General features: G+C 42.8%; 1 long non-coding RNA gene across 1 annotated transcript in view; it reads left to right on the top strand.

The window, feature by feature from the left end:
- The first annotated feature begins 3,522 nt into the window (after positions 1–3,522).
- The window catches only part of LOC138784750 (uncharacterized), a 29,825-nt gene continuing 8,197 nt past the window's right edge, over positions 3,523–25,150 (top strand). The window contains exons 1-2 of the long non-coding RNA XR_011361931.1: positions 3,523–3,611; positions 13,967–14,253. This is a non-coding gene — a long non-coding RNA (uncharacterized lncRNA). The remainder of the gene's footprint in view (positions 3,612–13,966; positions 14,254–25,150) is intronic.

A 25,150-nucleotide genomic window follows, 5' to 3' on the forward strand; every position in this document is an offset into this window, starting at 1 on the left:
GGTGAATGGCTGTCAAATTCTTTGTGAGAATTCAATGTGCTTGTGCCCACCTTCTCAAGGTCTCGATGTGATTTTGCTAATCAAAGCCAGCATTATCTTGATTTTTTTTTAAGTCTAGGGCCTGAAGAAGCAGATGTAACTCATGATGATGACCTGAGTTTAGTAGGAGAAAGAACCAGGTGGCTAATTGTCTGTAAAACAAATACGCTGATAATTAGCTAGAGAGCACAATGCCACAGAAGCCTCACCACCAACCTTTATTTAAGTTAAGCAAATGGGTGAGCAAATGATGCAGCTGCATCCTCCCCTGACAAGTTAATAAGGGTGCCATACTTCATTTAGGCAGTCATACTAGCCAAAGCATGCCCTTAGGACCTGACATCAATGACTCTTGAATTGTGAAGTTAAACTGTATAAAACGAGCACTACTGAAGCGAACAGGAAAATGTGGCTCTCTATTAACTTGCATGCATACATATAAAAAGGGAGATGAATGCAAACCAGTAATTTCTCAATTACTCTATTTTTAGGGATGCATTATTTTTTAAAGAAAAGTGCTGTTATAATGACTAGAAGGAATGCTACTTGGGTTGAAAAGCTCTGTAGTTTGCCATGTGATGGATCATGATATGAGTTTTGTCTTAAGGTTATGTCCACGCATGGTATTTTGGTCAGTATTCTTACAGTAACTGAAACCAGGAGTGGATGGAAAACAGATAAAAGGCTGTGTTTACACACCGAAATACAGGCCGTTTTTATGGACGGTCGTCTTTTCATATTGACCATGATCATGATTTGCGGCTGTCTTTTGGCATTAAATGAGGTTGAAACCAAACCTGCATACAACGCTTAATAGCTACTCAGTTTCACAGCAATAATGGTAACATTTGGCAGCTATTGGTCATTGATTGGAACATGCCCCTCTCATCTGTGGACGTTATCAGCACAGACAGACAGAGGGAGGGTCTCTATAATTACAGCAATGCCAAATATCTCTGTATTTTGCTTCATTCAGCTTTCCTTAACAGACCACTGAAAAACACTCCCACAGTAGGTAGCTGCCACCATGAATCCCTGTAGGGATGGTATTGAGCAGGTGATGAGCAGTGTTTTGTTTCCTTCAGGCAGGACACTTAGTACTGAGGCTAAAAATCTTGGTTTTGATTTCAATAGACCAAAATCATATTGTATTTCATAGTTCTCCAGTGGGCTTTCTTGTGTCACTGTGCAGTGCCATAACTCCAGGCCACTCATCACTGCAGAGTGCCGCAGTGGGTGGGTGGGCAGGCAGATCATGCACTGAGGGGTAAAGTACACAGTGCACCAAACACTATCATTATCATTGCAATAAGGATTTTACAAAAATCGCCGAGCACATCAAATTAATAAAGCTATTACTAGCGTCCCCTGCCCTGTAAGACCATAACAGCAGATTAAAGTATTTTTCTAATCTGGACACCTTATAGGGTCTACACATAAATTAAGGACATTACATGCAGGTTTTACAGATGCAAACACTTAATTAGGCCACGTTCACACAACGTAAATTTTCCATTAATCAGGGCCATTGCCAACAACAGCCGTGATTAATAGAAAATTTACATTGCACTGCAGACAATGGAATCCTGGCTGGAGCGTATACACATAGTATACACTCCAGCTGGGATCCTTAGCGGCCGCAGGAAAAACTGACATGTTTTGTACGGCCGCTATTCATTGAAAAGCGGCCGCACAATACTGACAGCTCACACAATGGAAAGTGCGGCTCCGGCAATCTGAGCGTGTATTACCCCTCTAGAGGGCCTATGCTATACTCCAGAGGTCCCACTCTGCATTTAAAAAGTAAATTAAGGCTTTTCTATTATTTTACCCACCCATAAAGTTTTGGCCAATTGTCCCTTGTGGACATTATCAGCAACAGCAGCAGAACTTCAAAACTTAGGCCAGGACTGCTTTTGTGATGTAGCCGCTTTCTGCTGTGCTGCTGTTGCTGTTTCCCTTTTTACTTATATAGCACCTTGAAAAGCTAGTGCATTACAAATGCCCCTTTTCCCCTCACATGTCATCTGAGTCACCCCAAGCACAGTGCCAGACTGTTCACTCCAGTTTAATTTCTTCAGAACTATGATATTGGCATAGCAAAGAGGAGTAGGTTCTGTGTTGTGCCTGGCCAGAGAAGTAAGGGAAAGGAAGTAGCCACTACGCATCATAAAGTGGACTCACAGGAACTGAATAAAAACGGTGAGAGAACTATAATCACCTTGTCACCACTCTAAGGGTTTCATGTTTTGCAAGTTTGTAAAATAGGTATACTCCAATTATTGGCAGTAACGTGGGAATGTATCCACAAACAAGAAAAAAGTAACAGCATTAACTCCTAATTTGCTTAAAGATTGCTGGTAGATTGCAGGGATCCTTGAGGACCATTTCAGAAAACGGGAAACTGTGCAGCCTGCCATATCAGGATTATTCTATCTGTGTTGCAGCCGCAATAAATAGTTGTTGTTATTTTATTATTTTTAAGAGTTAAATTTTATAAGGATCATGCATTTCATTCATAGTTGTTGAATAAATCTGCTATTAGAATATACTATTTTTACAAATAGGAAAGAGTAACATCAACTGAACCTGTCAGGACTGGGAGGTACGTACAAGACAAGACAGTTGGCTCTAGGTCTGAACCCACCCACTGTCCCTACCTACTTGCCTCAATCAGCCCTAGGCAGCCGCGGACAACCACAAAAACGTTCCCTATACTGAGTATGTGAGACACAGAACAAGACAGACGGACAAACACAATATCGGATAGTGAACAAGCCAAGTCAGAACCACATGGGCAACGCAGTACAAAGTCATTAAACAATCGGATAGTCGAAAGGTCAGGTGGGAGGTCAGATAACAAAGTCAAGCAAGGGAGAGGGATTAGGAACAGGAATCACAGAAATAGACAGGGGAGCTGGGATCCGGGGATTTAACCTAATAGCCAGCAATCAGGAACTGACCGCTGGCTCTCTAAATACAGGACCATGAGCCCGGACCAGAACGTGATTGGTCCGGACTCCTGAGTCCTGATCCCAACCACATTGGACACATTGGAGCACCTGCCACTCAGCCTGAGCAAAACTCTGCTTAGCTGAGCACTACTTTGCTCAGCTGAGCGGCCGCACGTGACTGGAGCCCAGGGCACCCCTGGTAACCAGGGACGGCATCAGGTCTCTGTGATGTCATGTGGCCCAGGCCAGGAAGACGGCGCCAAGGCCCAGAGGCTAAGAGTGGCGCTGAATCCCGGTTGGGTAAGTTCCTGACAGAACCAAAATAAAAATATTGGGGGAGATTTATCAAACATGGTGTAAAGTGAAACTGGCTCAGTTGCCCCTAGCAACCAATCAGATTCCACCTTTCATTCCTCACAGGATTCTTTAAAAAATGAAAGGTGGAATCTGATTGGTTGCTAGGGGCAACTGAGCCAGTTTCACTTTACACCATGTTTGATAAATCTCCCCCATTACCCCTACCTGAAGGAACAATGAATACTACAGTGTAACAGAATATTTCTAAGGGCAATAGCCAGTCATCTGCTGGTAAGCTGAAGTATATTTACAGTACCTACAGTAAGTATATAACCAGAAAACAAAGTAATTCATAAACTGCATGTAAGCTTTTTTTCATAGAGAGAGGAAAATAAGACCAGGGCATCAACCTAATGCAGGGGGTATAGCAGGGGTACACATGCCATCAGGTGAGTAGGCAGATGGGCCCTGCCAGAAGAAATGTTAAAGGACAACTCCAGCGTTCCTCCCTTAATTAACACACATCACAAAGTTATACAACTTTGTATTGTGTGTTAATAAGCTATCCGGAGCCGTTCCACGACTTTTTCTTTTTTAGACCGCTTTATGCCTGCGGCCACAAGAAGCCAGGGAAGTCTCCTCTTCACTTACACAGAGCTGCAGACGATAACATCACCTTTGTGCTTTTAATCAAAGCAGGAAAGGAATAGAAGACACTGGAGTGCTTTGCGATAGCTGGGAGATTAGGTGAGTATGGTGGAATTTATGAAAAAAAAAAATTATTTTGGTGAGAGGAGATTTAGCTACTACAGAACTGGGGAAACTACATGGGAAACCTGGTTAATGGGGAAAATTACATTTCTGCCAACTGGAGGGACTTACATACTTAAATGGGTTGTCCAGTGTAAATCTTTTTCTTTCATATTAACTGGTATCAGAAAGTTATACAGATTTGTAATTTACTTCTATAAAAAAAAATCTCAAGTCCTCCCATACTTATCGGCTGCTGTATGTCATGCAGGAAGTTTTGTTTTATTTTCAGTCAGACACAGTGCTCTCTGCTGACATCTCTGGCCGAGACAGGAACTGTCCAGAGCAGGAGAGGTTTTCTATGGGGATTCATAGAAAACCGAGACCTGTCTAGGCCAGAGATGTCAGCAGAGCGTGTCTGACTGAAAATAAAACAGGACTTAATGCATGACTTACAGCAGCTAATAAGTATGGGAAGACATGGTATTTTTTAATAGAAGTAAATTACAAATTTGTATAACTGTTTGATATCAGTAAATGTGTTTATACATTATTTGTTATAACTGGAGATGAGCAAATCGCCCATCTAAATGAAGCGAAACGCTTTGTTTGATTGGCAAGCGGCTTATCAACCACCTGTCTTTCAACTCTGCTCCACTCCCTAGCGCTCCACCCCAGGTTTCGGGAATAGCTGGATCCAGCCCTGGGAAACTGCGAGAAGTTTCCCAGGACTGGAATCAGATTTTCGCAACACCTGGCGTGAAGCAGCAGGGAGTGGAGCAGCCAGTTGAAGGGCAGCCAGCTGATAAGCTGCTTGCCAATCAAACAAAGCGTTTTGCTTCTTTAACCCCTTAACGACATCGGGCGTAAACTTACGCCCTCGCGCCCTGGTACTTGGCGCATCAGGGCGTAAATTTACGCCCGATGTTTCCCCGATCGCTGCGTGTTCACACACAGCGGTCGGGGAAGATGGCCTGCTATAAATCATAGCAGGCCATCTTAGCTTCACGGCACGGGGGGTGGTTAACACCCCCCGTGCTTACGATCGCCGCTATAGGCTGATCAATTCAGATCAGCCAATAGCGGCGATCGGAACCTTTCCGGGTCATCGGCGACCCGATGACCCGGAAAAAAATGGCGGTCGGTGCTGTCCGAGGACGGCACCGACCGCCATTACTGTAAAAAGTAATGGTGATCGCCGTGCCACCGGCCCGATCGCCGTGAACGGCCGGCCGGTACCGGCCGGCCATTCACGGCGATCGGGCCGGTGGCACGGCGATCAGAGTCCCACAATATAGTAAATACCTGCCCTGGACCCCTCAGCTAGGCAGCCGAGGGGTCCAGAGCAGGTATTTGTACATTACTCACCTGTCCCGGGCTCCTGATCGGCGTCTTCCGGGTTCGCGGCATCCTCGTCTTCGTTCGGGTCTTCGGCTTCTTCCGTGACGTCACGTTCGGCTTCTCTCGGCTATTTTCGGCTCCAGCGTCGGCTCTTTCCGTATTTTGCGCTCTGCTGCCCTCTAGCGGCTGATATGTGTAATACACTTATCAGCAGCTACAGGGATGTTCAGAATTTATTTTTTTTTTTTTTTTCAAATTTTTTTTTTTCTATTTTCCGCACCCAATCGCCGCTGAGTGTTGATCAGCATCGCACGAAAGTGCGCTGCTAATCAGCAACTCCTCCTTTTTGGCGTAGGGTGTTTTTTTTCTATATTCTACTGCCACGGTCTGCTTATAAGTGCCGCACATAACTGCGGCATTTATCAGCAACTCCTTTGTTGGCGTAGGTTTTTTTTTTATACTTACTGTAAAAAAACACGTAAAAAACACTACATTACACCACACTACATTGAATAAAGTTTGACACTACACCACTACATACCCCATATACTAATCCCCGTATAAAGATGGCCCCCAGGGTGTTTTCGGCGTCAGAGGGATACGTTATTATTACCTCCGACACCGAAACAGCCAGTGAGGATGAATGGGGGGTCCTTCGTTCCTCCATTCATCCTCATCATCCTCATCCTCCAGTGACGTGTCTGGGGGTAGTGTAGCGTACGCTGCCCCCCAGACACATCTTTTCCGCCAGTACCGTCCCAATAAGAGATGACGGTATGGAGTGAAATTCTACAAACTCTGTGAGCGTACCTTAGGGTACACTTACAGATTTCGGGTACGTGCACACTGCGGAATGGCGAAGGATAACCCTTCGTGCATTCCACAGCTGGCACCCGCCGGCGGACTGATGCAGGCATGTGTCTCCACCCGTGTCATAGAATCCATTCTATGCACGGGCGGATTCCATCGTCCATCCAAAGAATGAACACGTTGGACGGAGAGCGGAATCCGCCCGTGCATAGAATGGAGTCTATGACACGTGTGGAGACGCGCGCCTGCATCAGTCCGCCGGTGGGTGCCAGCTGTGGAATGCACGAAGGGTTATCTGTCGCGATTCCGCAGTGTGCACATACCCTTAGAGTGTATGTAGGAAGGGACACCCGAATCCAGCCCCCAGATGCCCCCTCCCCCCCCATCCTCGGAGTTAGTGGGAAGATCGTCCGGGAACTGATCTTCCCACTGCTGGATAAAGGTCACCATCTGTACGGGGATAACTTTTATACCAGCGCCCCCTCCTCTGGTCTCTCGCTGCCCTGTAGCTTGCGGCACGATCCGAACATATCAGAAGTAGTAATAGCGCCCTAATATTTAGCAGCCATGGAGCGGACCCAGCACTTCTGGATATGAAGGACCCCGTATCGCACCAGGGCAACATTTTCCAGGTGACGTCCCCCACACTGGAGAAAGGGAGACCCCAGAAGAAGTGCAGAGTGTGGTGTAACAGGGGGATCAGGAAGGACAACATTTTCCAGTGTGACACCTGTCCTGATCCCCCCGGCCTCTGCATACTGGATCGCTCCAAGGTGCACCACACGTCACTGGGGTTCTACATTATCTAAATTCTGTCCCTTATTCCTATTTCAGGGGTCACGTTGATCCAGGGATTATTCTGATCGCCATTATGGAGTCGGGAAGGAATTTTTCCCCTGTGATGAGGCTACTGTCGTCTGTCTTACGAGGGTTTTTTTTTGCCTTCCTCTGGATCAACACAGGTTGAATTTGATGGACACCTGTCATTTTCAACCTTATAAACTAATAATTGGCCTAATACCCCCAAATAAATTAGAATTGTCCCTTTTCCCCAGCTAAGTAGGTATGGCCGCCATTCCCATTAGAGGATGCCATGATGCAATTACAAAGCCTCTGTGCGGCCAGGACAGTAGAAACCCCCCACAAGTGACCCCATTCTGGAAACTACACCCCATAAGGAATCTAAGAAGGGGGGCAGCGGGGATATGGCCCCCTGGTGACGGCCACATTTGGGACGTGAAAATGAAAAAAATTGTATTTTTTATTTTCTCGGCACATGTTCTACGTAAGTGCCCGTCACCAGTGGGGTCCATATGCTCACTGCACCCCTTGTTGGATTCCTTATGGGGTGTAGTTTCCAGAATGGGGTCACTTGTCGGGGGTTTCTACTGTCCTGGCAGCACAGGAGCTTTGTAATTGCGACATGGCCTCCATCCTCCATTCCAGCCTCTAAATGGCGCTCTGTCCCTTTGGTGACTTGCCCTGTGCCCATATGGCACATTATGTCCACATGTGGGGTATTTTCGTACTCAGGGGAAATTACCCTACACGTTTTGTGTTCATTTTCTTTTTTAACCCCTTGTGGAAATGGAAAAAAATCAAGGCTAGACCAACATTTAGTGTAATTTTTGTAAAATTTTTACTCTAAATCATTAATCTTGTCATGTTTTTTCATTTTCACAAGGGGTTAAAAGATAAAAAAAACATTTAATGTGTAGAGCAATTTCCCCTGAGTTTGGAAATACCCCACATGTGGACATAAAGCGCCATGCGGGTGCAGGGTAAGCCTCCGAAGGGAAGAAGCGCCATTTGGTTTTTGAAGGCTGGATTTGGATGGAATGGATTTCGAGGGGCCATGTTGCATTCAAAAGGCCTCTGTGTTGCCAAGACAGTTGAAACCCCCCACAAGTGACCCCATTATGGAAACTACACCCCTCAGGGAATGTAACAAGGGGTGTAGTGAGCATATTGACCCCACTGGTGACGGGCACAAATGTGGAACAATGTGGCGTGAAAATGAAATATTACATTTTTTACACTATAATGTTGGTTTAGCCTTGAATTTATCATTTTCACAAGGGGTTAAAAGAGAAAAAAACACACAATATGTGTAGAGCAATTTCCCCCGAGTCCGTAAATACCCCACATGTGGACATAAAGCGCCATGTGGGCGCAGAGCAAGCCTCCGAAGGGAAGGAGCGCCATTTGGATTTTGGAGGTTGGATTTGGCTAGAATGGATGATGAACGCCATGTCACATTTACAGAGCCCTCCTGCTGCCAAAACACTGGAAACCCCCCACAAGTGACCCCATTCTGGAAACTGCACCCCTCAAGGAATCTAACAAGGGGTGCAGTGAGGATATGGACCCCTTGATGACGGGCACATTTGTGCCATGAAAGTGAAAAAATGAAATTTTTCCCTTTCACGTCACATTGTTCCACATTTGTGCCCGTCACCAGTGGGGTCCATATGCTCACTGCACCCCTTGTTAGATTCCTTGAGGGGTGTAGTTTCCAGAATGGAATCACTTGTGGGGGGTTTCCAGTGTTTTGGCAGCACGAGGGCTCTGTAAATGCGACATGGCCCTTGAAATCCTTTTCAGTGAAATTCAGCTTCCAAAAGCCAATTGGCGCTCCTTCCCTTTGGAGGCTCGTCCTGCGCCCCCTTGGCACTCTATCGCCACATGTGGGGTATTTCTGTACTCGGGAGAAACTGCGCTACACATTTTTTGTCTTTTTTTGCCTCTTATCCCTTTAAGAAAATGAAAAATTGAAGGCTAGAACAACGTTTTAGTGTAAAAAATAAATTTTTCTTTTTTCACGCCATATTGTTCGGAAAATCTGTGAAGCACCTGTGGGGTCCAGATGCTCACCGCACCCCTTGTTACATTCCTTGAGGGGTGTAGTTTTCTAAATGGTGTCCCTTTAGGGGTGTTTTTTAGGTTTTGACACCCCAGAGCCTCTGCCAACCTGAAGTGGTACAGTCAAAAATGACCAAATATAACGGAGGCGTTGAAATTCACTAGGCGCTCCCTTATATCTGAGGCTTGTGGTTGCGTCAAATAGCGCAATAGGGCCACATATGGGGTATTTCTATAAACTGCAGAAACGGGGCAATAATTATTGGGGTGCATTTCTCTGGTAATTGGTTTATAATTATGAAAAATATTGGATTACAATAAAATCTCTGCACAGAAAATTAAAATTTTCAAATTCCTTACACACTTGGCTTTTATTTCTGTGACTCCCCTAAAGGGTTTAAACACTTTCTGGATATGCTTTTGCAGAGTTTGGGGGGTGCAGTTTCTGAAATGGGGTGCTTTGTGGGGCTTTCTAACATACAGGCCCCTCAAATACACTTTAAACCTGAACAGGTCCCTAAAAATATCTGATTTTGAAATTTTACTGAAAATTTGGAAATTTGCTGCTAATGTTTTAAGCTTCCTATCGTCTAAAAAAAATGAAAGATAGTTTAATAAATGCCGCCAACATAAAGTAGACATGTTGCTAATGCTATTTAATATATAATTTATGTGGTATAACCACTTTCTGTATACGCAAAGAAGTTTCAAAGTTGGAAAAATGCATTTTTTCACATTTTTTCACCTTATTTGGGTTTTTTTCATAAAGATTTGTTATGAGTATCGACTCCAATTTACCAGAAATGTAAAGTACAATATGTCACGAGAAAACAATCTCAGAATCAGCCGGATAGGTAAAAGCATTAAAGTTATTAATGACTAAAGTGACACTGGTCATATTCATAAAATTTGTCTCTGTCATTAAGGCCATTTCAGGCTCTGTCCTTAAGGGGTTAAACGGGCAATTTGCTCATCACTAGTTAACTTGTTCTAGTTATGAGATACATATTGTTTTTTTAACATACTTTTATATTGAATGTTTTGGCTTTTATTTCATTGAAAAAGTTTTCATCACAAAATAATTTTTAATACTACCTATTGTCTACTCTAATAAGACTTTTCCTAGAATTCAATATCATAATAGTCAGCAATTTTTTGGTGGCTTCATGGCTTTCCATACCTTATTCTGCTCAGTTTCATTCTGTATCTATTTTCTTCACTGTGATACCTACCAAGTTGTAAATGGTCACTAGACTGCAAATAATATTAACTTTGATGTGTCAAAAATTGAGCTGGCCCCTTTTATTGGTGTCACTCACAACAACTACATCCCCACAGGGGAATTTCTGAAGGGAATTGTGCAGACAGGATTCTCTGCAGACATCGTCTGCATCTCATTATGGCCTCATTAACATGGGGAAACAACCCCAGGCCGTAAGAATATTTTGTGTTGACTGTAGTATTTTGGCACAAATATATCTCTGAATCAGCACCAGTGTAAATCATGTCTGAAATGTGCCCATTGTCATTTGTGTCAGTGTCAAGACATTTCTTCCAGTTCGCATTGTTTTCTCTAACTTTTAAAGTACTTCTACTAAATACGGGGAAAAAAACCTACAAGAGTGTTGGACATTAACTAGGGACATCTTAAAGCTCAAGCCGTGTTGTAGTAATATATGTTGATCAGCTAAATCTGCTACTCTATGAGTTCTTACGAGACAGTTTAGAAGAAGATGTCCTGTGTATCACAAGTTGGATGAATGGATTAATTTCATTTCATGAAACTATTCAAATGATCCCATTTAGCTAGACATACCCGGCTTCTCGTCACTTGGACAGTAGCCACTGAATCAATGAGCCCACTCAGCTGTTTCCATATGTCCCATAGACTTGTCAATATATTTTGCAATATATTTATGATGTTTCCTATTTAAACCTGTGTTAATAGTCAAAAAGCAAATGTCATGTTAGTTTAGAATCTTTATATCAACATGTTTCTTCCCCCTCAGCAGACAGTGGATTGCCTATTTAACCCCTTAAAGAGACACAAAAAATTGAGCTAATTACTAAACAGACCTTCAAAAAAAGTGGCACCATTTGGCTGCTATGCAGAGATGGATAGGATAAATCTATAAGATGTGCTTTCTGCTCTCTTAGTGTAAGAGATAGGTGTTACACACCAGCTCGGATTGTAAACAGGGTGGAGATAATTCTTGGATGACAGCTCACACAAACTATAGAGAGAAAATGACACAAGAAGAAGACACAAAAGGCAGTTTTCAGTGGAGAACCTCATGGGCTTTGCACTAGTAAAGAAATAAAGCTGAGCTCACTACAAACTGTACAATCTGTAGAAGAGAAAGCAAAATTTTAAAATAATTTCTTTATTTTTCCACTATTTATGCAGGAACAGGACTGGTTGGGTGTTTTTTTTTAAAGGGAATCAGTCAGCTAAGGAACAGGTATCATTTGTTTTATCTCCCTGTCAGTTATCTGCCCATGTCTGCTGCTCTAAGCATGATACACAGCTGACAGACCATTAAATTCCAATTTAAAAAAAACTAACTCAATGCTAAAATCAGACTCCTTTAGGGGTGCTTTTCTCTTCTGTGGTGATTTTGTCTATACCAGTGCTTCTCAATTCCAGTCCTCAGGCCTCACCAACAGGTCAGGTTTTGGGGATTCCTTAGGATTTCCCAGGTGATGTAATTGAACTCAGTGCATCAGGTCTTATCACAGGTGTCTTTGTATGGGATATCCTTAAACCATGACCTGTTGGTGAGGCCTGAGGACTGGAATTGAGAAGCACTGGTCTATACTATGTCTGATATGAAGGAGCATGGGGCCATGCCTTGCCCGCTGTGTGCTCCATAGGCATACACAGGCTCAGTGAAGGACACTGGGGGGGCATGGTCACATGCTCCTCCATTTTAGACGTCTTAGGGTCAGAATCACCACAGGATAGGACATAGCGGGGAGGGGAGTCTGATTTTAGCTCTATGTGGTACCCAGAGAGCTGATGTGCAGTGAGTACACTTTCTAATACTGTACACTGAACAATTTTACTATAAAGTGACCAAACCTTTTAAATGCATTTTTGGGGGATGCCAGGTAGCCAAAATCTACAATGGTGGAATTAAATGCAATATTATTTATGGTGTATATGCAAAATTAACAGACTTCCACATTTTACCATTGATAATAATTATGTTTGTTATTTTTATTTATTTATTATTTTTTTTTATTATTTTTGAAATGGTAAAAGGGATTGTTTGAGGACACCGTTTTACATTTAGGGAAAAAAAATCAGTTTTAATATGTTTTTAGTAATGGGCTATGTTCACACTACGTATCAGACCAGCCATTCTGTGACCCCAGCTGGGTCACGGAACGGCCGGTCTGTGCCTGGATCATCGCGGCTGGTACTTAAGTACTGGCTGGATGATCCGTCCGGCCGCAGAGCCCTAATGTGGGTGCATCAGCGCCCGCCCGCATCAGAGCTTCCCATAGAGCACAGTGAAGCAAGCGGCCAGAGCCGCTTGCTTTACTGTGTTAACTGACAGGTCTTTCTGCGGCCAGAATTCACTGAATTCCGGCTGCAGAAAACTGACATGTCAGTTTTCTCCAGCGCCGCACAGGATCCCGGCCGGAGCACATACGATGTGTGTACGCTCCGGCTGGGATCTCATTCAAAATAAGGCTATGTTCCACCCCTGAAAACTATGGCCGTAGTTCTGCGGCGAGAACTACGGCCGTAGTTTTACGTAGTGTGAACATAGCCTTGTAGTATACTGTAGCTGTTTTCGTATTTCACCCTACCTGAGACCCCTGGTTGCCATGTTAACTGATGTTACACATAGGAAGAAAATGCAATCCTATGCATAACATAACTAACACCCAGTAGCCAACTAAATGCTGCAGTTGCTATTGACAATGATAAATAGGTTTTCGAACATCCGGGATTGGGGTAATGTCTCCTGAGCATTCTCCTTATTTCCTTAATGCCCACATGACATAAATATGTGTCAAACATAGTCAATAAAAGGTTAAATAAACCTACTGTGATGTTTATATCCCCTAACACAGTATATAGAAAAGGCATTTCTTATGGGACAACCCTTTAAGGGTTACTCTAACCAGATACTACATGTTCAAAGGTCCAAGGACTTATAGACATTGGAATTTAAAATTCAGTTTTCCTCATATATTGTAGATAAATGTTTTATAAGAAAATCTCTTAAAGGGGCTGTACACAATTACAAAAACTCTGCAAAAACTCCCCCACACGTGTCCACAGGTACATTTGCAGTTCATCACAATGCACTGCAATGGAACTGCTTTTTGGGAAAGAAAGCTATCATGTTTTACTAATACTATACAACCCCTTTAAATATGTTGGGTTTGTTTTATTGTATCATTTTAGTGTATAATTACCATTAAAGTTGATTATGGTCAGAAGAACAATGTGATGCCGGGATGGTGATTATGGGAAATATTAAGATGCATGTTATACCTGTCATTTGAATACATCAAGATGGAGCATTACAATTTTAAAATCACAGCAACATTTCAATTGACATTTGCTAAATAGTGTTAAACTTTATGGCACCTTTACACTCATTTTCCTACAAAACATTTGATCCTATCAATCAACTTAATTTCACTAATAACTAATTTTACATACTTAGTATCCTTACGAGATAATTCCTTGGTGCTTGATACATATTTCCATACACTCTCAATAGAGAATAGTTGAGTTGATTAATTCTCAATCATGTTTTTATTATCAGTAAATGCTTTTTTACTGCTAATGCAGCCTTCTGCTACCAGCCTGACTGTGCCTTACTTAAAAAAAATATTCATAGAAAACATTCCTGTAATTCTCTCTCTCTCTCTTTCTCTCTTAACTCTAGATGTTAAGGCGCCACACACCTTCAATAACTAGCTGATGATTGCTGACAGCCTTTAGATATCTCTCCTGTCCGGCTCCCGCTCTCCCCATACACAAGTTCATTCAGCAAAGCTAATCATTCCTGTGTCCTCTATGGAAAGGGGAAGGTTAAGCCGCAGCCCAAGAGCTCTGGCTGCAACTTATCTCTCCCAGAACAAAGAATTCCATCATGCCGAAACCCTATCTACGCCAACATCATCTGTCGGTCAGGAGAGCTACTATACACCAGCAGACGAACCAACAGCAATGGTAGGTATGTGTGTAGACCTGTTAGCAGCTTTTTTCTTACCAAAGCAAAAGCAGTGCGTAATAGGGATTCTTACCCTGAATCAGAAGATATAAGTCTTATTTTAGTAAGCCACTCCGATGCTGAGATAGCTTCAGGAGTTCGCAAATTGAAATCTAAAGCCTACAGGGTATTCAACAGGGCTGCAAAATCCCAGCATAGTTTACAGTGTGGATGTTTACATGCAGATATAGAAGCATTAATTACAGGGGTATTCTCCATAACTATATCTAAAACATTACATTTTTTTTAAAGTTTGCAATAGGTTCTTAGTACCTTTGTAGCCGTATCTCCCTTTTAGGGTTTTTCATGTGTTGACAGCTCATTTCCTGGGTTCCCGACCACCTCTCTGTGTTTTCAGTGGTGGCCAAGCTGATGACTACCTAGTCGGCTCTCAGGAGCATCATCAGTGTACAAGCTCCCCTGTCATCCACCTTATCTCTGCAATAATCCATCACACTGACAGCTCCCAGCAGCTGGTGTGGTGGAGCCAAGTACAGAACAGCTGAGCCCAGCACAGAACAGCAGAGCATAGGCCAGCAGCCATGATGCAAGCCCTAGTTCTGCTGGTGAAGCAGACCAATTACAATAAAGTTGAAAATAAAACAATGTGTGAACAAATGAAGGTCTTCACCCTTTATCATGCTTCAGGGTGGCGTATTCCTGTGCTGTTAGATGTGAAGTCCTCTGCTCGGTAAGGCCATTGGAGCACTGGGGGCGGGGATACCGCCCCTCCAAGCACCAAACCTTATATCATCAGCGCCCCCTACCCTAGGGAGCTATCAGCATTTTAGATTCATTTAACCTGTCATATACATTAAAAAAAAATTAAAAAATCTGAGGTCCATGCACACTCTCTGACAATACTGGGGTTTTTTTTATGTTAAAATGTCCCAGTCTTTTGTGTGCTAATGCAACAAAAGACATGTGTTCATCTTGCAGGTTGTATATTAACTGAGGGCAATTAACTTAGGCTAATTATATTAATAACATATGCTAATTATATTATCAACTATGCATTGTTACCAGGAGACAATGCTCTTTGTTATGCAACAATTCAGTTAGTATAATGTCACTGTGTGGTTACAGAGGTTTTGGTGTTGTGTGACAGGAGAGCTGACCATACAAGCACCCCCAAGATTCTCTGCTACTGAATGTGAATGCACAGCAGGTATACACATGCGCAGGGAAGACTTGTCCCACATCAATATCAAGCCATGGGACTTTCTGTGTTTGGTCTCTTTTTTTGAACAAAGAAAAGACCAAATATCACCACGGAGAGAGCATGTATGGTGCAGAAAGAAGACACCTAGTAGCCATATGTATAACATTGATTTAGACAGAAAACTTAAAAAAGTACTCTGGGTGGAAGACATTTTTTCAGTATTTCTGGGGGAGGGGTGGATGAAGACAATGACATCCACTTACCTCCCCGGCTTCAGCTCTGGGCTCTCATCACACTGCTATTTGAGGCACACTGCTTTAAATAGTAAGCCAAGCACATGTATTGGCTGAGCTAAACTATTCCCTTGTTGGGTAATAGGTTTTATCTGCCTGTTGGTTTGTTTTGGTGGCCATATACCCTTAATTACTGACAGCTAAGCGATCATTAGTTTCCTCTTCTGTCTTTGCCCATTTTTCCCATACAGAGGAACATTTGAGATGGCCGACTGTTCCAGTGTTCTCATTGGGGAGAGGTAGGCTGCAGCCAGAGAGTCACTGATGCTTATTATTGTAGCAGCGTAGATAATTTATAGAGCTATACTCTCTACTCATCCCCCAAAAACAGTTAACCGACAAAACAGTGGATATGGGAACAGCAGCAGGAATGGATATGGAAGGTGAGCAATGGTTATTTTATTTTTTCACCCAATCCTCCCCCTTGAAAAATCAAATTAGCCTGATGGATAACCCCTTTAATTTGTATTTATTAAACAATAATTCTTTCCATTGGTGCATGGCCTGGCATGCTGGCAGGAGGACGGTAAGTTCTAGTGCTCCAGCACAATCCCTGCTTAAAGGGGGTAATTACCTTTTTCCATGAGGATAAAAGCCAGAAAGCCCTCACATGCTATAGTGGACCCTCTGGAAGATGTGCAGGTCATCTCAGTATTTTTCCAGCTGTGTCAAGATCCAGCATCAGTCCCAGCAGCAGGACCCAGTTACAGCACTGGAACACTTGGCACTGGCCGCATCGACCTCCACTCCAGCTCTGGCTGATCAGCAAGCGTAATAACCACAGGTATTGACACCTTGCTTTACTACCTACAAAGACAGACATGGACTCTCTGGCTGCTAATCAGAAACGTACATGGCATAAAGGTTTTACTACTGTCCACTTCGACTTAAACTTACTGAAAACCAGAGTGGAAAAATTGTAATCACTTAAATCATCAGTCATGACATGCAGTCAAGGGCTCCAAGATGCCTTTCTTGTCTCATACTGCTTCTCAACATCTTCTAACAACACCTTGACGACCTAGAAAATCATTGCAACAATATAAAACCAAGAGGCCTGATGAAGGCTCGCCGCCCACACAATCGGCTGCCAACGCTTATGGGCAAATTCAATACTCTGTTAAACCAACCTGAAAGTCCACTGGAAATAGACAGAGCACACAGAGCATGATCCTAAGTCTTTGCGAGATGTAATCTGCCAGACCCACTATTTCGCAGCAAAAGAGGAAATAATGTGAAAGGCGAGATTGAAGTCGACAACAGATTTTGATGGCTAAAGGCTTCAGCTCTTTCCGAAGAACCCAATGACAAAGAGCTGCCCTTAAACCCTTGCTTACAAACTCTGGGGTATACACATGCACTACCTTACAATACTGATCAGTGAAAAGTGGGTGCACAGTACCAGCATATATATGGAACATATAACTCACAAAAGACAAGAGAATATTCTATATAGGCAACACCAAGAGTATGTATAATAAAAGAACTTTATTATGCAGGTACAGAACACACTAATCAATTAAATATACCAAACTCTAGGAGGCAAAGGATGTGATGTCATTCAGGACTGCATCCCAAAATATTTGTAAGAAGTTGTAACTAGTTATCCCTATGTAATTCAGCAAGCAATGTATAAGCTGTGCAATAACCAACTAAATAAATATGTAGTGCAACAAATGGTCACCAAATATATAAGTAGTAGTGCAAACATTGCATACATAGCAAATTGTGCAAAAAAATATAACCCAGCATGTAGTGAGCATAAACCAAGGCTGACAAGTATCACCAGGTTAGGAGTAGGAAAGGGATAGGCTGGGGTGCCATCTACAGGAGCCCCATGCATTCTGTCATACACCTGGACTTCTTCAGTGGTAATGTAAGCATAGGTGAGACTTAAACCCTTGCTCTCACTATTACAAGTGAGAAACATACCCTGCAGGTGGCATTTTCCTTTCACACTTATTGCCAGGGATAGAACCAAGGCAGCAACCCTGAGATGCCCAGATGACCTTGCAGACTTTTTCAAAATGTTCAACTTGCCTACCCCAGATCTCTCCGGATGGGCCGTGTTTCTCAAAGATCCCAGAGCACCACAGTGACAAAGCAATGCCACATCTACTTCTGCTGCAGGTCCCTCAGGAACTAGAATAAATACTCTGATATCACAGCGACAGCAGAAGAGTTGCTACTCTGACATCAGAACTGTAATATTTTGTACTTTGTACTATATCATAAATTCTCAACCTCCAGCCATACACAGGAAGCAAACTTATCTTTTGCAGAAACTATACCCTTCCATGCCACACTTATGCTGTAAGTATAGGTAGTAGAGATAAGCGAGTAGTGAAATATTTGACTTTTGAGAATTCGAATCGAATAGGCACCGATAATCGACTATTCAAATGAGTATTCGATCCATTATAGTCTATGGGGAAAAAATTTGCGGCACTTGGAAATCAATATTCGACCACTTGGAGGTTACCAAGTCCCTCATAAAACCTCCCTTAATGATGCAAACACCTTCGGAATGACACTAGGACATTAGAGGTGAGCATGCCTGGAAGCACCTAACAACCCAAAATCGCAGTATAATGCCACTCTCCGCAGTTGCGAAGGAAAAATATTTGCGAACGCTTTACGAACATTTATGGCAATGTTTACACATTTCGTTTGTATTTCTTGCGCAGTGTTACATACATGATTCCAATGTGCGTCCATAGAGCGTCATGTTATTCGCGCGTATCACGCGTAATGCTGTACGAATGTTACTGGGACAGTATGTATGACGTGCCTTTTTCTGGGCTACTGGAACAATATGTATCACATGCCTTTTACTGGGCTACTGAAACGGTATATATCAGGTGCCCTTAGTGCGCTACTGGAACAGTATGTATAACATGCCCTTAGTGGTGTTAAACAGGGACACTATAAGTCACTTGAACACACAGGGTACTGGAATGAATACACCTGCTGCTGATGCTGATGCTGCTGTTATATTATCTATTTCTTAGCACTGAGAAGTGCTTTTGATTCAGAGATGACTTTTTCACTTGATCTTAGTCCTGAAAGGGACTTTTGGGTTCTGTAGTAAGCCTGCCTAACCAAAACGCTACTAAAACCTCTCTCTCCCTGCTGCAAGATCTTTCCCTGACTAGGTTGAAAGCTAATCTGCGGTCGAGAGGCGGGAGCCAAGTATTTAAGATTCAAGGTCATGTGGTTCAGCTATCCAATGAGGGTAGACGCCGTTTTCACGCTGCGTGCGTACTCCCGGGGTTCCTCACAGCCTCCCTGCATGGTCATTGGATTAAAAAAAGCTCCAACTGCAATGGGAGGGCTTTCGAATGTTTCCCGCGTATTCGCCTCACTACTCGATTGAATTCGAATCTTTTGAATACTGCAATATTCGATCGAATACCTACTCGATCGAATCGTATTCACTCATCTCTAATAGGGAGGCAAGGGCTACGATGGTCCATATCTGGTGGGGATTTCTGGAAAGAGGTGAAAACACTCATCCACTCTACCACAGGGGTTCTTGTGGATAATAATCCAGCCCGTTTACTACCTATGATAGCAGGTAGACTGACGGTTTTGTCCAAAGGGTTTATGCAATTCTAGGTCTGTAATACCCAGTATATGCAGACGTGATCAAGAACCCCCCCCCCCCCTTTTACATCCTCCTTTTAGGAGGAATCCCTCTCAGCCCTCTATGGGAAGTGAGAGCCTGCTCTTTATGTTTTATTTAGTTCTGTAACTGTTCTGTTTGGTCCCTGTTTCAACGCCTAACGAGACATCATTATGGACATTGCTACGTGTGAAGGACTTTGTAGTTAGGAACTGACCGACCTTTCATTGTCAAAAAAAAGTTCCCTTGACAATTTTTTTTACTGCTTTACTCACTTGGTACAATATTGTATGCTCATACTTTGTAACTGATCATGCGTACCATGCGTTTCCTAAGATTTGTACCAAGCTGGGAATTTTTATTATTCATGTATACTCCCTCTACCCTCCCCTCATTGCCCCTCTTTTTTTCCATAGTCATCCTTCTCCCTGGTTTATTTTAAAAAATACAATTTGCATTTGAATTATATAAAAATAAGATCTTTCCATAGAAAACCTAAAAATGTAAAAAAAAAATTATATATATAGATACATATATTTATATATAAGGAAAAAGCACAGAGGCAAATAATTTTCACCTGTGCTGCTTGCATTAGCCAAATATACATAGCTGGTTACGGATACAGGATCCTTCTACGTAAACACCCCCATTAATGAAAATAATAATAAGCTAATGATACACCTCGATAGCTTTTATGATCATGTTTTTTTAGGATCATAAAAATGATAGACAGATTACATGCTGTATGTACCAACGACATGTAGGGTTTGTCATTCCTATTCAAATATGCAAATATCTCCTTCTCTCGCTAAGGAAAAAGGCTGCTCCTGCAATTTGCATAAATGTTCCTTATGTTTTATATTTTGGAATGTCTCCTTCTGAGAGTAAACAACATACCAGAGCAAAACTGCATTTATATGCAAACACTCCCTGAGTTATTATACCTATTACATTTTATTAGTAGTAAAACCAAAAAGGACACAAGGAACTGGTAAATGTGAAGCCGTTATTATTGTGGAATAAATAAGACTAATAATAACCTAGCCATGGAAATCTATGTGCATCATATCCATGTTATCCTAGTGAGATGCTTTGTGTGTACCTTTAAATTAAATATAGCAAATGAGAAGCAGCTTTGCTTCCATCTAGTATTTATTCTCAAAAACATTTGGTTTACAAAAAAATAGTGATAAAAAAATGACTGTCTCGGAATACTGGGCATTGACTAGTCCCTTGGTGCTCTTTACAGAATGTTTCCGTAAAATATAGTGCATCTTGCTGTTTTATTTCATTGTTTGTGGCCCTGGCAAAATTCTATTGTCCAGCTGCCCAGGGTAAATGAACAGCAAGTAGCGAAAAAAAGCTCTGCAACTGTTCAAACTAGGTCAGAACTCAGCAATATTGTTTATTTTATTGCTATAAAAATGTTTCGTTTACATACCATACATGTTTGAAGAATTTGCTCGGATGGGAACTTGCTGTGGTGCTGCATAGGTGAGGGTGTAATGTATGCTATAATTAATGAATATGTAATAAAAAGCAGATTATGGCATATTACATAATAAAAAGCTATTATATTAGGCACATGATACAAGGCCCATTCCATGTAAACGTGATAATAAAAGTCAGAAGGAAAATATAGGCATTATGACAAGTATGTATAACTGCTTAGAGTAAAACAATTGGAGGTGATGCGGGTATGCACTTTATTCTTGGATTGGGATAAATTACAAATGGCTCAAGCTTGTTAATGTTGTGGCAGAAACTTACTAGTGCCTATATGTAGTAGAGGCTGCATTTTTAAGGCTATGTTCACACTACGTATATGTCCGGCCGCATATTTTCGCGGCCGGACATATACGTGTTAAACTCCGGCCGGGGATTTAAGTAAGTTGCGGCCGGCTACGTACGGACCGCGAACTTACGCCCGCAGTGTACTTACGCTTCCCGAGTGCCCTACGTAGCGATCTGACAGGGGTCTTTTACTTGGAAATCTTCGCCTAGCCCCGGACACCCCACAGAACCTTTTGGATCGGCAAAGAAAAGTGGAAAAATGAAGAAATCACCACTACGTACGGGACCGCATGTTATGCTACGGGCGTAAGTTACGGCATTTTCGTCCTCAAACAATGGTCTGGTTCATTTTTTACGGCGCCACGTACAATCCTGGCGTAACTTCGTACGTAGTGTGAACTGTGCAGCCGTACATCGTATACTTTCCATTATACACAAGGGACCCAGATTGCTCTTAAAGGGACCCAGGTCACTCTTAAAGGGACCCAGGTTGCTCTTAAAGGGACTTACGTAGTGTGAACATAAAGGTGTACTCATTTTATTAAGCTGCCTGTCAGGATCAGCAGTGTAGTATCAATTTTCTCCCAAGACAGCAGTGGATATTGGTAAATGAGCATCATAAAATGACCAGGACAGCATCATCAAGTTTTCTCCTAGGACAACAATGGACGATGGTGAATCCGCAGTGTATACTTACCTTTTCTCCATAGACACCATTGAACACTGGTGGATCAGTGGCATAGAATGACACTTTTTCCCAGTACAGCAGTAGACATTCTAAAGTGCCACCCCCTTCAGGGGCAAAGTACTAGTCCTAGTAGTTCTAGCACAGACACCTGGATGTGGCAGCTTCAGCGCTCTAATGCTCATTAACCCTGAGGGGCCTAGGACAGACACTGGGAGGTGGAAGGGGCAGCACTCTGACTCTCTTCGATATGGAGGGGCCTAGGACAGACACCAGGAAATGACAGCGGCAGCACTCTGATGCTCTTCAACCCTGAGGGGCCTAGCACAGACACTGGGAGGTGGCAGCTGTATCACTCGGACACTCTTTGACCCTGAGGGGCCTAGCACAGACAGTTGAGGGAGGTAACTTTAAAAAAAAGGAAAAAAAATGTCACATGGGGAGAGGAAGTACACGTCCACACTTAGGGAGTCTTATCCAAGTCTTGGTAGAGAGAAGACACAAAACATGACGGTCCTTGCTGTAGTTCAGCTGGGTCCTGGCTCTGCCAGGTCCCCCCACCAGTCCAGTCGGGAGTGTTGTAGTGGATAGACGTATGGGAAACACAGAGACTCTTTTCTTTTTCAAAGCTGCACTTATTCTTATTATGCAGTGCTAAACCACTCAGGAGAGGACAAGTAAGAGATTACCCAACCCACGCCATTGAATGTCTCTTAACAGAGCAAGACAGTATCCTGAAACAAGAGGAACTGATCCCAATAGAACAAAGTTGCTATACGCCTACGTATTCTATTACGCAGTGCAGGTGAAACTAGGTAATTTTGGTAACAAGGTATGAGGCTTGTGTCACCCTAAGAGGACAGGTCACCTGACACTGTAGGGCAACAGGTGGTACAGCGACAACAAAGGCCGAAACACAGGCACAAGTAGTCTTCTACTACTTCTTCTTCTTCTAAAGTTCCAGCAGAGAACACTTCTACCCTGGGTTGGGATTCTCAAGACAAACTCCTCTCTACTACTTTGAAACCTCAGCACAAACTCCCTTCTACTACTCTGAACTTTCAGACAAACTCCTCTCTACTACTCTGAACTCTCCGCACAAGCGCCTCTCTACTGCTCTAAACTCATTCTACTTCTCAGCACGCAACCAATTCAGCGCAGCTCTCCTTCTCCAAAAGCTCTTAGCGCAGATTGAGTCTAGTCAAGTCAGAAGTCTATTATCTGCTACTGTACTAAGTATTCTTGAAGTAAAGAAGATTTTATTTATAGTAACAGGACTCAGTGATTATTGTTCCGGCACCTACACAGTCATTACACCATCCTTTGGTCATCTCCCTTTTCTGTGGGTGGCATCTCCACTCTCCACTCCGGACCACTGTGATAACTACCCAAGGGACCCCCTCACAGCCTGGCAGGTCCCCGACCATAGGGGAAAGGGTATAGCCAGCCTTCCTAAAATAAAAGCAGGTGTGCTCCCACACCTGTGTGCCCAACCGACACTAGAGTCACGACAACCTATAGAACCCCGTATAGAGTAAGGGGAGTGATAATATCACTTTAAAGAAATTCGACCTCCCCCTAAGAATAAATTTTGGAGGGTGGACCTGCAACTAAAAAAGATTTATCCAAACCAGAACCCTGTTAATATGGTATGCATAGAAAAAAAATTATATCTTATGCCATCCCATCTCTTAAAGGGGTTTTTCACCCTGTGTCTTTTACTTATTACATATAGTACATCAATAACTAAAATGCTCTAAGTCCAACTAGTAAAGTAAAACAATGCGTCCACACCACTTGGGGCATTACAAAATAAATTCTTGAGGGCACACAAATATGATGTTGTTCATGATGCCAAAATTTAAGGGGCAGCTGGGGAGTTACAGTGTATAGTGTTCAGAGTAATGAGATGCTGGAGGCCATAGTAGTATTTTCTCTAGTATTTACTGTAACCGGTGCTGCCCCTAGTCCCTTGTCTCTCTCCCTGAAGCACAGAGATACTGACAAACTCAACTCATACAACTCCTCCCTTCTACCATCCTACTTATGCTCTATGTTCTGCTAATGATCTTACACTAACATCTTCTATAATCAGAACCTCTCACTCCCATCTCCAAGACTTTGCTTTTGCTGCACCAGCTCTCTGGAACACTTTACCCAAAGACATTAGACTCAATCCCAACACTCACAGTTGTACCCTAAAAACTCATCTCCTCAGGCACACTTATACCATTCCCTAAATTTATCTCCCCTTCTGCTTATACTCTATATCTCTGACACTTCGTACCTGTACTCAGAGATTGGCAGGTGACTGGCTTACCCGGGCCCTCATAGGCATTTTCCGATTCTATGTACAGTGGCTGGCCCATTTGTAAATAAAGCACTTACTGCCTCTTGTGTCACCCCCAGTCCTCCTAGTCTGTAAGCTCTTTGTGCAGGTCCCTTACTCTTTGTATTTTAATTATTAAGTCCATGCCCCTCCGTGCTGCTTCCCAGGTGCCTGGAAAAGCTGGATCCAGTCTTGGGAAACCTACCAGCTTCCCAGGACTAGATCCAGCTTTTCCTGACACCCGAAGCAGAGTGACGCGGAGCAGCATGGATTTTTAAAGGCAGCAGGCTTATAAACAGACTGCCGGGCTAACGAAGTGCTTCACTTCATTATCATTGTAAATTCACTCTTCTCTAATAACAATGCTTATTTGTTTTTTTAGACATGTATGTATGGTCTATGTAGTAGACTATTCCTTCTTCTTTATGAAGGGATTTATGGATGAATTTCCGCATTTAGTTTATCTGAGATGGACATGGTGATGGAAAGAGTGTAAACTAAGTGTGAGAAGACTCATGCCCAATCTGTAATTGTCTTTCTGTTTAGAGGGCAAGAGCCTGCGCTGCAGATGAAGGCACATAGCTGACATAGAGAGATAAAACTAATAATAATTCTCTTTTAGCTGTTTGCAAAGATATAAAAATCAAGCTTTCCTTCTAATCTCAAGTGTCAAAGATTTAGTGCTGAGCTGCAGTGTGCATGCCTTCCCCCAGCATACTTCCCTACTCTGCCTTACTGATGTACAGATTTGGTTTCCAGCACTGGGCCCACCCCTCCTTGCTATGTGATTTACATATCCCTTTATTGAGTATATCATTTCCTCCCATGGCATTAAAAGGGATAATAGAATGGGTATGAAAGCACTGCAAGCCTTACTCTGGTAGCTACTCAAACACCCTTCACAGGTAAGGAGATCAATTGTCCCTCTTTGCCTAATCTTAGTATATCATGCTAAAGTGCCAAAGGACA

This window comes from Dendropsophus ebraccatus, chromosome 2, assembly GCF_027789765.1.
Source record: "Dendropsophus ebraccatus isolate aDenEbr1 chromosome 2, aDenEbr1.pat, whole genome shotgun sequence".
Classification (NCBI taxonomy): domain Eukaryota; kingdom Metazoa; phylum Chordata; class Amphibia; order Anura; family Hylidae; genus Dendropsophus; species Dendropsophus ebraccatus.